At 35.9% G+C, this 16,191-nt stretch overlaps 1 protein-coding gene across 1 annotated transcript in view; it reads left to right on the plus strand.

Moving 5' to 3' along the window:
• Positions 1–5,814, plus strand: part of LOC116173914 (tyrosine-protein phosphatase vhp-1) — a 40,794-nt gene extending 34,980 nt beyond the window's left edge. Inside the window, exon 8 of the transcript XR_004145988.1 lies at positions 4,929–5,814. The gene's annotated coding sequence lies outside the window, so the exon portion shown is untranslated. The remainder of the gene's footprint in view (positions 1–4,928) is intronic.
• Positions 5,815–16,191: the final 10,377 nt, after the last annotated feature.

Consider the following 16,191-nt stretch of genomic DNA (forward strand, 5'->3'; position numbering starts at 1 on the left):
ACGAAGAATTAAATACATTCATCTTTGTGATATGCATTGTCGATTTTCACAAGTTGTAGTACCCAACGTGGTTTCAAAAAATTTAGTCTTATCCACATCATGTACATTTACATTTCTTAAACCAACCATTGTACCAATTTACCATTTTTCTTCCTATGTGGAAATTTTAGTATTTATAAATAATATTTCACTTGAAATGTCAAACAGTAAATTAAATTTTGACAGTCGTCTATTAATACATGCGAATTAGGTTGTTCAAATTCTTTAATGCTTTGGTTAGTAGAAGCGTATGTAATTCTCTCTGTATACACTGTGTCGGAGATAAGCAGGTTCACCCATGTGAAGTTGGCCCCGTCCACAGGAAATAATTTGACAAAATTATGCAGTTGGTACTACCTTCAAAGGTACTACGTTAGTGCTTTTTAGGTGGTCGAAGCTTATCGTTAGTGCTGCTACATAACATGAGGAAAATAAAAAATCCGGGACGGGACCAACTTCAGACCAAAAAAATCAAATCAAGTGCCCGTATATTTTTAATTAGATGAAACCACATGTGATTATTAGTGCTACGCTAGGGCTCTTTTGTGCTCGAAAATTGGGATTTCATCATTTCATCTTTCCAAGAAAAATGAAAACACCTAAAATATTTTCTGAAGTTGGCTCTACCCATACTCGTTTTTAAGGAAACGCACATACGATCGTTAGTGTTACGTTAGTGCTTTTCAGCACTTCCTTTTATGTTTAAGAATATGTGTACCAAATTTGGTTTCATACAGGCAGATAGGCCGACAAACCGACCTACATCATTGCGACTTTGTTTGATTCGGATGTGCCTCAGAACGTATCTTTCCGCCAAAACAGTGGGAGGTCATTTTTTAACCCCCTTACTAACGTGCTTGAGGTAAAAATACTAAAATATTGTGTGAAGTTTACCCCATTTATGACTCGTTTTTAAAAAAGACACGCATACTATCGTTAGTGCTGATTGATGTTCGAATGCTTGCGAGTCTAACGTTTTATATATTTCCAAGAAATTCGAAACAAGTACAGGGTCCGGCAGAGGAATGTGACGTTTTTCGCTGCACTGTAGTGATTAGACATTTTGTTGTATAAAGAAGTAAAAATCTGAAAAATAATACTAATTGAATGCAGTTTTTAACAGTTATTTTTTAAAAATTATAGATTTTAAATGTCCACCATTAAACTCTATACATTTTTCAATATTTTCTCGGACGTGGTTCATAACTGCGCTCGAAGTCAGGCGTTCGCACACTACGGGAAGAACCAGGAAACCTATCACGACAGCGCGTTTGGTTCGTTCGGGGTATTTTGTTGCTAGTGAATACGCACCTTAAATAGGTACATTCGTTTCGGAGAAGTCCCAACTTTCTTCTTTTATATGTCCCGTAAAAAAAGTACATACTGTATTGAGTAGCATTTGTTATTTATTACGAATACAACGATATACGGCACACACATACACAAAAACAAAAACAGGATAATGCACTCGCACACAGCGCCATATATTGTGCGAGAATACCTATGGAAGAAATTTTCCATTTTCCAGGATATTAGTCGCGCAAACTGAACTGCGGAACTCCAACATTTCCTTACACGTTCTAGGGATGGAAAAAAGCACAAAAATTATAATGGCGTAAAATACGGCATGGTGCTCCTGAAAATTTATTTACGATAATAGTCCAGGCTATATAATATTTTTGACAAAAAAAATTTTAGTTACCTGGCGAAACCGAGTTTTTCAGCCAGGTGAAATGAATAGAAATTGGGAAAAAATAATTAAAAATTTAAAACAGCTGAATTTTTCCGCGGGTGAAATCACGGGGGTTGAAAGGGGTGGAAAGTGGTGTTTTGCAAATTGTGGCAAAACTATTAATTTTAGACAAAAATGTTAAATGCAAAAGTTATAGAGATTAAAAAAATGAGCAACTTGTATGTGGACTATTTTCACATAACCTCCAATTTTCCTAGAAAAACCGGAAAAAATGTTTTTTTCGTTTTTTATTCTTATTTTTGCGAAAAAATGGCGTAGGGGTTTGGAGGAAACATAGCCTGTTTTATGATAAAAAAGAAGATAATTGTTTGGGCCCGTAAAATCGAACCGTTTCCAAGATCTCACGATGTTTGAAAAAAACCACTTCTTTTTCAAGGGGATGAAAAATCTACTTTTTTTTCATCGTACAGAGGTGTGTGGGGCAGCAAAATTTTCAGGAAGACATATTTTAATAAACAAAATTTAAAAAATATTATTCCTATAGCAAAAATTCGAGAAAATCGCCAGAAACTGGAAAAACAGTTTTAAGATATACACGATTTTTCACATGATAAATCAACATGTTGGATGTTAATAAAGATTTTTTCGAAATCTGTCTTCTTGCTTCTTTAATGTTTGCTTAAATACCTATTCTCTTTTGCTATCTTATGCTCAACTGTTTTAGTTGAAACATCTTTATTATTTCTTTTTTCTGCATTTTTACCACAATAAAAGCAATTCCAAATAAAATCGGATTATCTTGCTTCCTGATTCCTGAACAATTTCTTTTTGTTCACTGACTCTTCTTCCTGCCTGTTTTATAGCTGATGCAATTGCGTTGGGCCTGTTGAAAACTTGCAAAATCTGCAATAAGGACGTTAGTTTTACCGGCCGTGTAGTATGATCTTTGCGGCCATTGGCCAAAGCAAATGATGTAAAACCTGGAATAAACTTTATGAGGATTTTATCCATAATTCCTGTAAATTAACGATCAACAGGCCCAGATTAATCCAATCAGCTGTAAAACAGGCAGGAAGAAGAGTTAGTGAACAAAAACAAATTGTTCAGGAAGCAAAAGAATTCGATTTTACTTCGAATTGCTTTTATTGCGGTAAAATGCAGAAAAAAGAAATAATAAAGTGCTTTAATTAAGGCAGTTGAGCACTGGGAAACAAAAGAAAATATTTTAGCAACATTAAAGAGGAGAGAGAAGACAGATTTCAAAAACTTTTTATTAGCGCGGATCCAATACGTTAATTTAGTTGCAAAAAAAGTATTTATCTACTGTCAAAAACGGTATATCTTAAAACTTTTTCCCCAGTTTTTGTCGCTTTTCTTAAAATTTTTCTATTGGAATAATATTTTTTTTTATTTTTGATTATTAAAATGTACCTAAGTCGTTACGAAAATTTTGCTACTCCGCGCACCTCTGTACGATGAAAAAAGATAGATTTTTCATTCCCTTGAAAAATAGGTGGTTTTTTAAATCTTCTTTTTTATCATAAAACGATCTATGTTTCCTCCAAATTTCAAACCCCTACGACATTTTTTTGCAAAAATAAGAATAAAAAACGAAAAAAGCAGTTTTTCCGGTTTTTCTAGGAAAATTGGAGGTTATGTGAAAATAGTGTAGATACAAAAGTTGCTCATTTTTTTAATCTCTATAACTTTTACATTTAAAATTTTCGTCTAAAATTAATAGTTTTGCCACAATTTGTAAAACACCATTTTCCACCCCTTTCAACCCCCGTGATTTCACCCGCGGAAAAATTCAGCTGTTTTAATTATTTTTTCCCAATTTCTATTCATTTCACCTGCCTGAAAAACCCGATTTCGCCCGGAAACTAATTTCTTTTGAAAATAAATTATTTTAGAGCTATTTAGCCTGGACTATAATGGATATACTTAGATGATAGATGATGTTAAAGAAATAGAAATTTTGACGTTAGGTTAGTAGCTGGTTATATAGATTCCAAGACCGCCCATAATTTGTGTTTGTATCATAAAAGAGCCGAAATCCAATCGACATTTGCGACACAAAAAATGCTACACAACACAGTGTGTACTTTTTTTTACTGCCCAAATACAAAGATAACGTTGCTGATGATTTCTCCGAAACGAAACGTTGTATTGAAAATCTCTTAACGGTGTCTCGTAAAGCTCAAAAACTGGCAATGAGAAAGTGGTTTTTATTTCTGTTCAAATGCCATCACAAAAAAATTAAAAAAACATAATTTTTTAATTGCCACTTTTTGAGAGATTTTCAATACAACGTTTCGTTTCGGAGAAATCATACACTTTTTTTTATAATGGCTGGTAAAAAGAAGTACAGTCTGTATTGAGTAGCATTTTTTATTACGAATAGAACGATGTATGGCACACAAAAAAACGCAAACGTTGGAAACTGTTGGTTTTAACAGGACGGTGCACCGGCGCACAACGCTGGAATCGCGAATGTCCTGGAAAATGGAAAATTGCCCAGCTCACTATACACTCACAAAACTTTCAGAAGCAAACACATTCGAACCACAGTAACCTTCTTGGTGGTAACCGAGAACCTTTGAACTATGTACGCCACGCTAATCGTTATATTTTTCTGTTCTTTGTTCTGGTGCCACTTTCAGTTTCCATTTCTTTTCGGGCGCTGAGTTTTTTCCTAGTGGCTAGTAGGTGACTAAGCCGGGATAAACAAATATGAATTGTATTGCATTTTGTCTAATAATAATAAATAGATCTACGGAAAGTACTCGGCCTAGTAAGGAACTTGAATCCACAACAACCTTCTGCGTTTCTGGTGGGGGTTCGCATTCCACTATTTGCGTAATATATCGAACGTGGTACCCTAACTTCACAGTATCCAAACTACCATCTTTTTGGGAATATTAGTATTGTAGACTGAAAACCAAGATCAAACCTAAGTATAGAATGCTGTTACTGTAATCATGCTTTCATGATAATTAATATAATTGTTAAATGCACAAGATGATGCATTAACCCTAATTTTGTATTCTCATTAATTTTCAACGAAGCAGCGCATCATGTGCACAAAGTAAGTATCTGTTAAGATCAAGACATTGTACAATATTAGTTTTGGTTTATTACTGGAAAATCCCCACATAAATGAAGTAAGTAAAAATGGGTAGTGCCTGTATTTCAGGATGCCCTAACGAAAGCGAAACGAAGGTACCTTCTGTATATGAATAGACTATATTTTTTTAAGAAATGGTATGATAATTTTACTTCTGCTCTACTGTTATATTGTACAGCTATCTACGGCATTAGAATGTAGGTATACAAGAAATTTAAATGTCAAGACGCTGGTCGTCTAAATTTGTTTCTATTATAGTTAAATTTTTATTGTAATGATTTAGAGTTGTTGCTCATGCACAAAGTACCTATAATATAGTTGACCACCTTGTAAGTAGCCGGAGTTACAACTCAATGATCCATTGAGGCGCCCTTCCGAGCGATCTATATAGCTGACCATGGATAGAGCCCTTGTGGTAAAATGTAAATCATTTTATAATAAATTGTGATAAGAAAACGAACTTTACTATTTGTAGTAAATTATAGTTTATAGGCACTGTTGAATATATTACAACGCTTACTTAAAATGAAGTATAACATCCTCTCTAAGCAATATTTTGTCGAGTTTTTTTCATTTTTAATGTTACGGCCAGATTATAAAAGAAAAGGGTTGTATTTTTAGATATAGTATTATAGCTTTGTTATAGTTACTTCCTTTGTTGTTTTCTGTTTTCAAATTCCGTCCCTCGCACTTGAATTTGATTGGAATACCTACAACTTTATAGATATGGCGTTAGGCAATTGTTGACCTAAAGGAAGTAGCTGTGACAGAAGCAAACATGGTAACAGATGCTTGCGTATATCATTTTGTAAATATAATTATTAGAATTAGAAGTGACCTTATTTCGTTTGATAAATTGATTAGCTATATTTTTTATAGCTTCATTGTCCTCAAATGTACGGATAAAAAACTTGGCTTTGTCAAAGCACAATGAAAATATACCTATGAAATCTGAGATTGTTGTATTTGTTCTTTTTCAGAGCTTCAGCAGCTTAGATTATTCAAACAAATCTGATTGGACTTGATGCGTGAATCATTCACAAAAAAAGCATCGTTTTGATGTGTCTTGGTCAACACAATTTTAATAACATGGACATTTGGGCATCGATCATCAAACAAGTTTTAAATCAGCATATGCATGATGAAAGCGCATTTTTGGTAATGCAGATCAGTATTTCATTAGCAAAGTTTAAAATCATCGATCTCACGAGTAATCTAACTCAAAATAGACTATAACATGCACATCTCCACTACATCAAAAATCTTTTAGTGAAAATTTGAAGTTTCTAGCTATTGTAATTGCTGAGATCTCAGTCGGACAGCCAGCCAGCCAGCCATAACGAATATAATAGCGTATTTTTTTTCCAAAAGTGCGCTAAAAATTAGACACACGGGCCGATCTTGCTCTATAAAATTCACATTTCTAACAAGGACACTTTTTATTTCTGCACTGTTCTTATGGATTGCCTGTAAAAATGTTGGTAAAGTTTTCTAAAAATTTGCCCAATTTCGGTAGCCTGATTACTTTCCGAGAGTAAAAGTTGTGAGACAGACGGAGCTTCTCGGACTCCCGGCCTTATATGCACTGTTGCTGCTCAATGCTATTGGTGGAGCAGTGAAGCTATACATTTTTCTTTTGTTTTTTGGGCAAGTTTGATCTGCGAAGTAAGTTTTTCTTGGGATAGTTGTGTTTAGTCCAGAATTCTTCTGAGACCTTCCTTTTTCTGTTGTCCAAAACCAGCGACCGGCGGCGCAACGATCCGGATGTGATGGAGGGGAGAATGGTCATTTTCATAAACATCTTGGCGGCGAACAAATGACAAATTCGGCGACGGTGGACATACCAGTTTCTTCGTTCGCCTGCTTGTTGGTCACGGACCATGGATCGCCGCATAATCTTCTAAGAATTTTGGTATGGATGATGTCAGTGTCTTTTATTTTGAATTTAGATATGTATGTCATCTACACAGGAGCGACGTGGGTCTAGAGGGGTCTAATTTAAATCTTGTAGATAGTTATCTTCGTCTTGGCAGTGCTATTTTGGCAACGCAACGGATTTATTTTTTCTTGGGGCGCTTGCGGGAATTTTGACAGTGGAAGTGGTGCTTAATGTTAGTGGTTTGAAGTGGTGGATTGGCCACGTCTTGTACTCCTCGTGGGACCGCTTCTATTCCGCCAAGGATCGATAACCAGGACATTCCCTGTAGTTAGCCGGATGATCTCCAGAGCAGTAGAAGCATGTCGGGGGATCACTACGTGACTTATTACACTGGGAAGGATAGTGCTCCTTGCCACATGTAACACAGGGAGGGGCGAAGCCGCCAGTTATGCTAAAGTAGCCAAAGCGTTGGCAAGCAAAGCACTGTGATATTTCTCGTCCTTGCTTTAACACTTAGACCTTGATACCATAGCATAGTTCTACCAAACTTTTGATGCGCCGGGTAGACTCTTAAGGGCCACGAGGAAGGTATTGCTGATGTTCTTTACCTTTCCCTTGAATCCTTTTGACGTACGTAGGTGTGAAACCACGATCTCGATTTTCCTTGGGGTAAATCGATGGTCCTAATCCTTTGATAGTCACTTTGATAACACGGTCTGCAGGCAGAGTGTATGTGTTGTTACGTTCACTTTGGAGAGATGTAACAAAATTACCTTGAGATAAGCACACGGTAAGCTCAGGCAAACTAGAAGTGGGTCGAGGTGAATATCGGGGTTCTTATACATTAGCAAAAACGAAGCAAAAGAAAAAGTAGTAATAGGAAACCGGATATGCGCCACTTAGTCTTTAGTACATTTTAAAAGGGAGAAAAGAATACTTACCAAAAGGGAGAAACAAGGCAGACTAAGAGATCTTCGTTCTAGTCTTGATAAGCTAAAGAAATAAAATACTTTATAGGGATAGAACATAAACAATAATTGACGTCACAATCGAGGGCGATTTAATAAATGACCTCAAAATAGTAGTAAATTACAATTCGATTGTATCGAAAACCAGTATGTAGTCCAACGTTATATCAAGGAGCCGTCTGAAATAAAAAAAAATAATTTACCTTTGAACTTCGAGTCGCAACCTCTTGAGTTCAAAACGGCGATCAGGCTAATCTGTAATGTAATAGACAACAACACACCCAAACAAATAGTAGGGGTAGTGAATAGCGCGGCACATAAAATATTGCGAAACGTCTGACACTCGGCAATCTGATATTAAACCGTAATTAATACTACTCAATAGGAACCAATTCAACTTACGTTAACTATCCAAAAAGAAAATGTTGACCCGACCATGTATTGCTCATACAATATGTTATAAAAGCATAAACATGACGTTAAATTCAAGAAAACTGCTTTACGATCCAAAAATAACTAAATTTCTATACAACAGCAATGCAATCTAATTAATTGAAAATGCAAATCAGGTAGTATGAACAAATTCTTTGGAGTTAAACAAATAGCGTAATTAAAAATTGTAGATATCGGCTTCAGAAAAAGTCTCAGTAACTAATTTACAAGACAACGGTAGCTAATATCTCGTATGACACAGCTAATGTAAAGGATATAATGCAATCAAATGAACAGGAATGAATTCTCGGAGTCACAAAAGTAATCGTCAACAAAATCGTGTCTCGGAAGGTACATTTCTCGGTATATTCTTCGTAGCGACACAGTAAAATCACATATATCGAAGCAAGAGTAATTGTTCTCCCCACGGGCTTGAAGTCGGTAGTGATGTTGATTTAACGAAGTACCAGGTTAATGTAGATATAATGAGGTAGGTCACATGACGTCGCCAACTGTCTAGGTAATATCAGGTAAAACAGGTAAAACACGAAGGTAATAAAAGTAATGGGCACCAAGACACAGATTTGCATGTAACCAACACGACGACAGAATCTTCACTAAAAAGAAAGAAGTATAGCAAATTCGTAAGCAGAAAAGAAAAGAAAGGATGGCGTTATGTGCATACCTCTCGCTTGAGAGAATTGTAATGGGTCTTACTGGACGACCGAATTATGGAATTTTAATCTGGCCAATTAAGTCACTACAATGGGGGTTTACAGTATAGTTAAATTCCGTAGTTCTAATTTAATAAGCGTGTACCTGAAACCATAAAACATTTTTTTGGACAGTAACAGTTTGTTTAAAAATAGAGGCTGATTAGCAAAAAAAATAATGAACATGTGCGGTTTTAAAGGTTTATTCAAAACGATATGATTGTGGCGGGCTCTGTGACGTATTAAGCCCGACCAATCAGCTCCTAGAACCATTCAGATGACATAACGACTTGGCAATAATGCAGGAGAATGGCATTTATAACTTGTGTCATCTGTCACAGGCACTTGTCACTTTCGTGCTAGATGCAGTTAAACATCCCTCTCAAAACGTCAAATGTGACAAACGTCAGACCCTCGCGTAAGGTTGCCAGCTCACTTCTACGTGATTGGTTGTAGGTTTGTGACGTATTTAGTCTGAAGCGTTTCAAATTCGGACTAAAAACACAGCTTTTCAATAATTTATTTTAGGGTTATTTTACTCGCAAATAAAAATTGAGGACACACGGGTCTTTTTATTTTTAATGTACTTTGTGGATCAGAAATAAAAAATGAAGGCGGGATGAGCCCATTAACCGTTTTTAATTAATTGTGTTGCAGCAACCGTTATCAAAAGGGATCGTGTTTGGAATTGTTGGATGCGCTTAAATAGCATAAATTTTAAAGACTGGCCCAGATTTTTATGATAACAGGGGACCGAGTAAATAATTAAAGAAGTTTAAATTTTTAAACGTTATCGTCAAAGCACGTCGTGCCGGCTGGAAAAACCACCCAGCATTCCACAAATTTTCGAATTCTATAACAGATTGTTTAGAGAGGATCTATTTGCATATTTTGGCGTCAGCGTGTAAATTTGTACGTTGAATTTTCGCATTTTACCGTACTGCTACATAGCTCGTCGAAGTTACAGGATTGAATGAGCTTGCAGCCCAACTGATCCTTTTATTTCTTACTACCTTCCTAACTTCCAGCCGTCATTTTTTGGCATGTGGCACGGTCGAGGGGGAGCGCAGCAGTAGTCGTGTTACCTGGGAAATGAGGGCCAGGCAGATGCAGTAGTAGTGCATCACGCTCTGTAGTCGTGTGATTACCATCTGGTTGTTCAGGATACCTACAGTGTGCATGGTTTGCTTTGAGATATCCCTACGGAACCTAACCGTTTCTCGAATTGACTCGACGTCTCAGCTACTGCAAACGCTGCACTTTGTGGTAGTTTGTCCAAATTATCTTGGAGCATAAAAGTTCGAATAGAATCAATAGCAGAATGAAAAGCAACTTCCGTCATGGCTTCGAAATGATCACGCATAAATATAAATTCGCGTGGGTAATTACGCTTAAAGTTTCTTTTGATTCATTGAATAGTCCTTCGAACACCATTCGTAGTCGAAACATTTCTCAATTATTTTTGAGGTGCTGATCGCCGTTTCTGATTTGTGGCGCGTTGCAGTTAGCTATACGAAGGAGGGGTCTCTTATTTAATGTTTCGATGTTTGTGTGTAGCGAGTGGTTCATTCTGTCTCCGTGGAGTAGGTACCTAATACAGTTCGACCGATCGCTGTATCTGTTGCCTACTCGTCTCGTGCGGATTGTAGTTCTTGTCATCTTAGCAATGCGAGATATTTAGGGGTCCTCTCATTAACATTTCCTCTATTTAAAATATGTTCTGCTTGAGCTATATTCGATTTTCACATGAATACTTGCTATTGGCATTTTCACATGTACTTTTCGTGTTAAATTAAATTATGTTAACGGAAGGCTGGAGTAGAGCCACGCCTTTTTGATGTTTCCCATGTACATGCCATTTATTTATTGCACGAGTTGTATTATCTCAATAAACTCTATTAGTGTGACGTCAAATTTGAGCGGGAAATTCGAATTGTAGAACTTGGTTGTTTTACTGTCGAAGATATTGACCACTATCGCCCCATACATTAAGTATCACTTTTAAATAGGTCCTCTTTACGGGCTTATACTGACCTTATGCGCATTAAGGGCCGGTTTTACAATTACACTTTTACGGAGAATAAGATATTCCTGGAATAGCTGCCATAGCAACATGTATGCCATTGGTTGACACAATGGTAACCAACGCAACCGTCGACATTTATTCTAGGTATAGCTTATTCTCGGTATATACCTTCATTGTAGAATTGGCCCTTAATAAGCATATCGACCCTCTTATATCGAAACAGAGCAATAATCGCTAAATAAAATCCATTAATTGCGTTATAATTAAAAATTAAGAATATGTCTACCATATTTACAATTTACGGTTGGCAGTAAGGAATGATCATAACCTATCTTATTCCGTATTCATTATGTTTCCATTTTGTACTGTAAACATATAATAAAAAAACACCTAGGACTATTGAAAACTACTTAAAACAAATTCAAAAGACACACTTTAAAGGCAAGTAAACGACTAAGTGTAGTAAGTGGGATAATGTAACCATAAGAACAAGGTCATAGAGGTCATGATCATTCCATATCGCCAACCGTAAAGTGTAAATATGGTAGACATATCTTATAACGCAATTAAAGGGTTTTATTTAATGCTTATTGCTGTGTTTTAAACGTAAGTAATCAGTGCTTCGATATATCGATACCTATTTGCCAAAGTATCGTAAGCAGAAATATCTATTTTTTAAGGAAGGAGCGATTTTTGATATCTCAGAAACCACTTAATAAAATAGTTCCAAATGTGCATATTATCTTTTTAGGGGCATATTTTTGACAAAAAATGCACCATGTTTGCTCCAGGATAACGTATTCATGAGTTTTTTGTCACTTACGTCACTTTTGTGGGACAGGAAAATAACTCCAAATTATCGTAAGTGACCAACTTACGATACTTTGGTAGTGTTGTCACTATACTTACGATAGTTTGGCTTGCTTTAAAACTAAGATGTGCTTCGGGAATTGTGCTTGGTGGCGCTCTAAACAAATGAAAGTAAAAAAAATAAAAGTTATTATTCATGTAAACCAAAATAAAATATTTTCAAGTCAATTTGTAAAGCGAAACAAATAAATTTTCTACTAAGATTCAATCTTCTGCGTCTGTACCATCTTCCGCATCAGTTTCTGCCAACCTATCCTTAACAGAAGCTTTCGAACGTAAGTCGAAGTATTCTTGCTGGTAACGTTTGGGGATCACATTTTTGTTGCATAAGTTGTCCAGGTCCCTTTTCTTCAGTACTGAAATTTCTAACTTTGCTGGATACAGTGTCGCTGACATAACATCAAAATGGCGGCTTCTTCGACCTAAAAATGAAGAATAAATAGACTTTATGAAAACGTTATTGAAATCATAACGTGCCTTGTTGATTTATCGGTACACGTATACCAGCGGAGTCTTCATAATTATAATTAACTTCGATGTTCGAATTTCCTTTTTTGAATTTTGCCTGCCTTACTAGGCTAATTTTGAATGTTTGGCCATCTGCAGTTTTAACATTAGAAGGCAAGCATTCCTCACCCAGTTTCTTCCAATTTAAAAAGTCAAAATGCTGGAGTCTCACAACGTCCAATTGTCTGGGATTAATTCTTGAATTTGTAAGGATGGTATCCCATTCAGATGGCGCCCACACTATTTTCTTACGAACAAATCTTTCAATTGTTGCGTGAATGGAATCCACCGGCATGTATGTATGCCCAGGGAGCAAGAAAACAATTTTTATGGTTTGTATTGTTTTTGCCGTACCTATCCTGCAGGAATTTTTGCAGCATTACCAGCATGACTCGATTGCGGTTTTGCCCTGAGCAGCTGTCGCAGTAAAGAATCGCATGTTTTGTAGCTTTCCTGTCCAATATTTCCAAATATTTGAAAATTACCGTAGAAATTTCGTTGCATCCCCTGTTTCCATCCGATTCGCCCCATGTGAAACAAATGCCATTTCTTGTACCACTTTCATATACCGTTTCATTATAAAATGAATACTTTCTGGAATAGTACAGTAATAAATTGTCCCCATGTGGAGTGTTCAACACCTTCTGAAGATCGAAGCTAGCACAAACGTAAGAATCATCAGTGAGGCCCTTTTTTTGGTCAGTTAAAAACATCTCTTTGCTTTTTTCTTTCAATTGCAAATGTTTTTCAAACGATTCCTTAGAATCTTCTGTTTCCTTGAAATCACTATCTTTTCGACATTCACAAATTCGACATATCTTTTTCGGGTTGATGAAATCCTAAATTGAAGTCTTTTAGAAATACTTCCCTAAAAATATTAAGTGATGGTTTGGCAGTTGAACCGTTCCCGTCTTGATGCTTTAGGAACAATCTGTAGAGAAAACTTATGTTCCTCAGCTCTAATGGAAGGTACTTGCGAGTAGTTTTGTTTCGGCAATAATGAGAAGGAACCGCCGGTAGACTTTTTATGAAATTGTGTATTTCTTCTTTATCTTTATGAGGTGTCTTATTATGTGGGGCATGTTTACCTCGCCCATCAGGTTTCGCTGATTTATGCAGAGCATTATTAACAGCGTATCTCAATGTCATCTGAGAAATGTCAAGCGTATTCAACAAATATTGTTGCCACACTTCGATGCGCTTATCATCCCAGTTTATAAAGTATTTGTATGAGTTGTGTCTTCTGCTTACTGATGCAATTTGAATTCTCCGACGAATTGGCTTATTTTCAACACAAGCTAAAAGCCAATTACGTTGACGCTCGTAATTCCCTAAGCCCCAATAGAATTCGTGTATATTGTGCCTTTCCATTTCCGTGAAGTTTTTGGCACATTGGTTTTGGCATCTTATCTTACAAGGTACGTTCTTCACTTTCCTTCCTTTCCCAAGTGTATTTTCCATTCTTTTCGTGGTCTTTTTGTTAAGTTGTTTTCTTTTTCGTAATCCGGTGGTACCTACAAATCCCATGTCTTCATCTTCATTCATTTCACTATCTTCATCAGTTAATTCAAAATCGGAATCATTACCATTTTCATTGGAAAAGAACGACCTATTAGAGTCATGTCGATTAAATAATTTATTTTTAGTATTTTGAGCTGGTGTGGATTTTTCTACAGATTGATTACTATTTTCTGATGAAGAATCATATTCGACAAGCCTCAGTCTGGCACGTTCGGTGTTATTAAAACTACAATCAACTTGAAGTGAATTGTAATCCAAATTTGGGTTGGAGAAGAATGAATTAGTAAGGGTAACTGGTGTGTCGTCGTTGAAATGGTTTGTCTCAGTAGGATTGTTTGAATTTGGCACAATCGGGGAGTAATTTAAACAGGAATTATTCTCCAAAACATTAAGGTTGCTACCTGAATTACTGACCTCGAATTGCACCGTTACTTCATTCGTATTAAGGGTGCGTTTGCACGCCATGGTGTAAGAAAAGTGAACTAAGAAGTATTTTTGAAATATTCGTTGCTTTGTGCTGCCATCCCGAATCCGCGATCCCTATTTGTACCTCGTTAGGTCGCTAACACTCGCATACATTCGTCTTGAGATAAAATTAAAAATAGTATTTTCATTTTGCTTATCTTTGGTTACCACCTGTAACTGTAAATATCGTTCCCTAACTCTAAAAAGGGAATTTAGTGATCTTGCGAAATAAATTCTACCTAAAAATACTTATTTACCATAATATGCGGTTTTGTTCAGTAATTCAATTGAATGCCAATAACAGTGCCTAATTGTAATTCCTGAAATGCCATTCAAAGTTGGGTTATGTTATGGATTATGTTTACCTGATTTTCTATTAACTGCAAAATAACAAAAAAAACCAGTACCTACCTAGGTAAGTAAAGTTGAGGATCTTTATTTTAATATAGTTCTATTAATGGATTGTTTTAGGCTATCCTTCGACTGTACACATTTCCGAAGATTGACTTCCGACACCGAGTACATTTTTTTCCGATTATCATTTTACCGAACGATGTCATTGCAGTGCGTTTATATAAGGCCATCGGTCACATCATGATCAGAACACGGTGCGGTCAATTATTGTAACCGTGTATTTCTGTACTGTTCATGTTCTGACCGTAACCTGACCGATAATAATGTGAATCGGCCTTAAGGAATACTCAGCCTTTATGATCACAAAGGACAATCCACGCAATATTTTTAGGAAAACCAGATTTGCAAGTCAGCAATACTAACTCATAATTGAATGTTATTTGTTTGGGTGTGAAATCATATTTTGATATAATACCGATAACATTGAGATCCTTCACTCAACGATTGAATTATTCAATGCCGATAGTATGTAGTTCATTCAAATTATGGGAACCAAGATGGCATCCAATCGGTGGGGTTTCGTTATTATTAATAGTGCTTAAATTTAGTTGTAAGTGACGTGTACATTTATTATCGAATAAATATATAATCTTCAGTTACTGATTTCTTGCAGAGTTGTCTGATAGCACTTCCGAGGTGTAAATACCATCGTACAAGTCGACAGTGCTATTAGATAGCAACTTGGGCGAGAGTATTCTTGCCCATAAGTAGCGCTTCGTCTGGTAAACGTAAGCAGTATTAACACTGTATTATCAATTCAGAAACACCATCCCACATAACCTCTTTTTGTTGTAAGCTCTGAAATTTTTATATTAATTAATTATAACGTAGAGTGAAAAATCCCATGATCCTAAACTCAACGTTTATAAATACTTCTTTTGCCAGTTTCCTAACCCAAATTTTGAATGTAGGTAACGTTAACCAGTGTAATTCCTACTTATGGTACGGTTTTTTGCTGGATACATTTTATCTGCATTAATAACCAACAAAGCCAATAAAGGAATAAGTTATACTGCTAAAAAATAGATACATTAATACATTCCAATAAGTACTCCACTTTAAATTTCCCGCTTTGTAAGAATAGTATACCGTAGCCATCTTAGTGGATACACGTTGAACTACACTGAGCACAGATTTCTTTTCTATAATTGTTTTACGAGTTATTCTTCAAGTGTACGGAGTTCATACCGTTTGTGCTTTAGAAACCATCCATTTTTACATCACGTTTTATTCCTTATATGTTCAAGAATCTGGAGAAACAATTTATATTTCAAAAACTTCTTTGACCTTTGAATTATACACAAAAGATTGCCATTGCAATCGAACGTCTACTTTATACACTTTCAGAGAATGTGCTATGAGTTTTAGTGCAATATAAACTGTTCACTCATAATTTACATACATTTAAGAACAATAAACAACAAACATTTCCCAAAAAAAATGTATAGTTTTTAAAAACGGTATGAATTCCGTTAGGCATGTTTCCCATAAGAAAGCTATTGTGAGATAGGCAACACACAATACTGATAGCGCGCCC

The sequence above is a fragment of the Photinus pyralis genome, unplaced genomic scaffold (genome assembly GCF_008802855.1).
Source record: "Photinus pyralis isolate 1611_PpyrPB1 unplaced genomic scaffold, Ppyr1.3 Ppyr1.4_LG6, whole genome shotgun sequence".
Lineage (NCBI taxonomy): Eukaryota > Metazoa > Arthropoda > Insecta > Coleoptera > Lampyridae > Photinus > Photinus pyralis.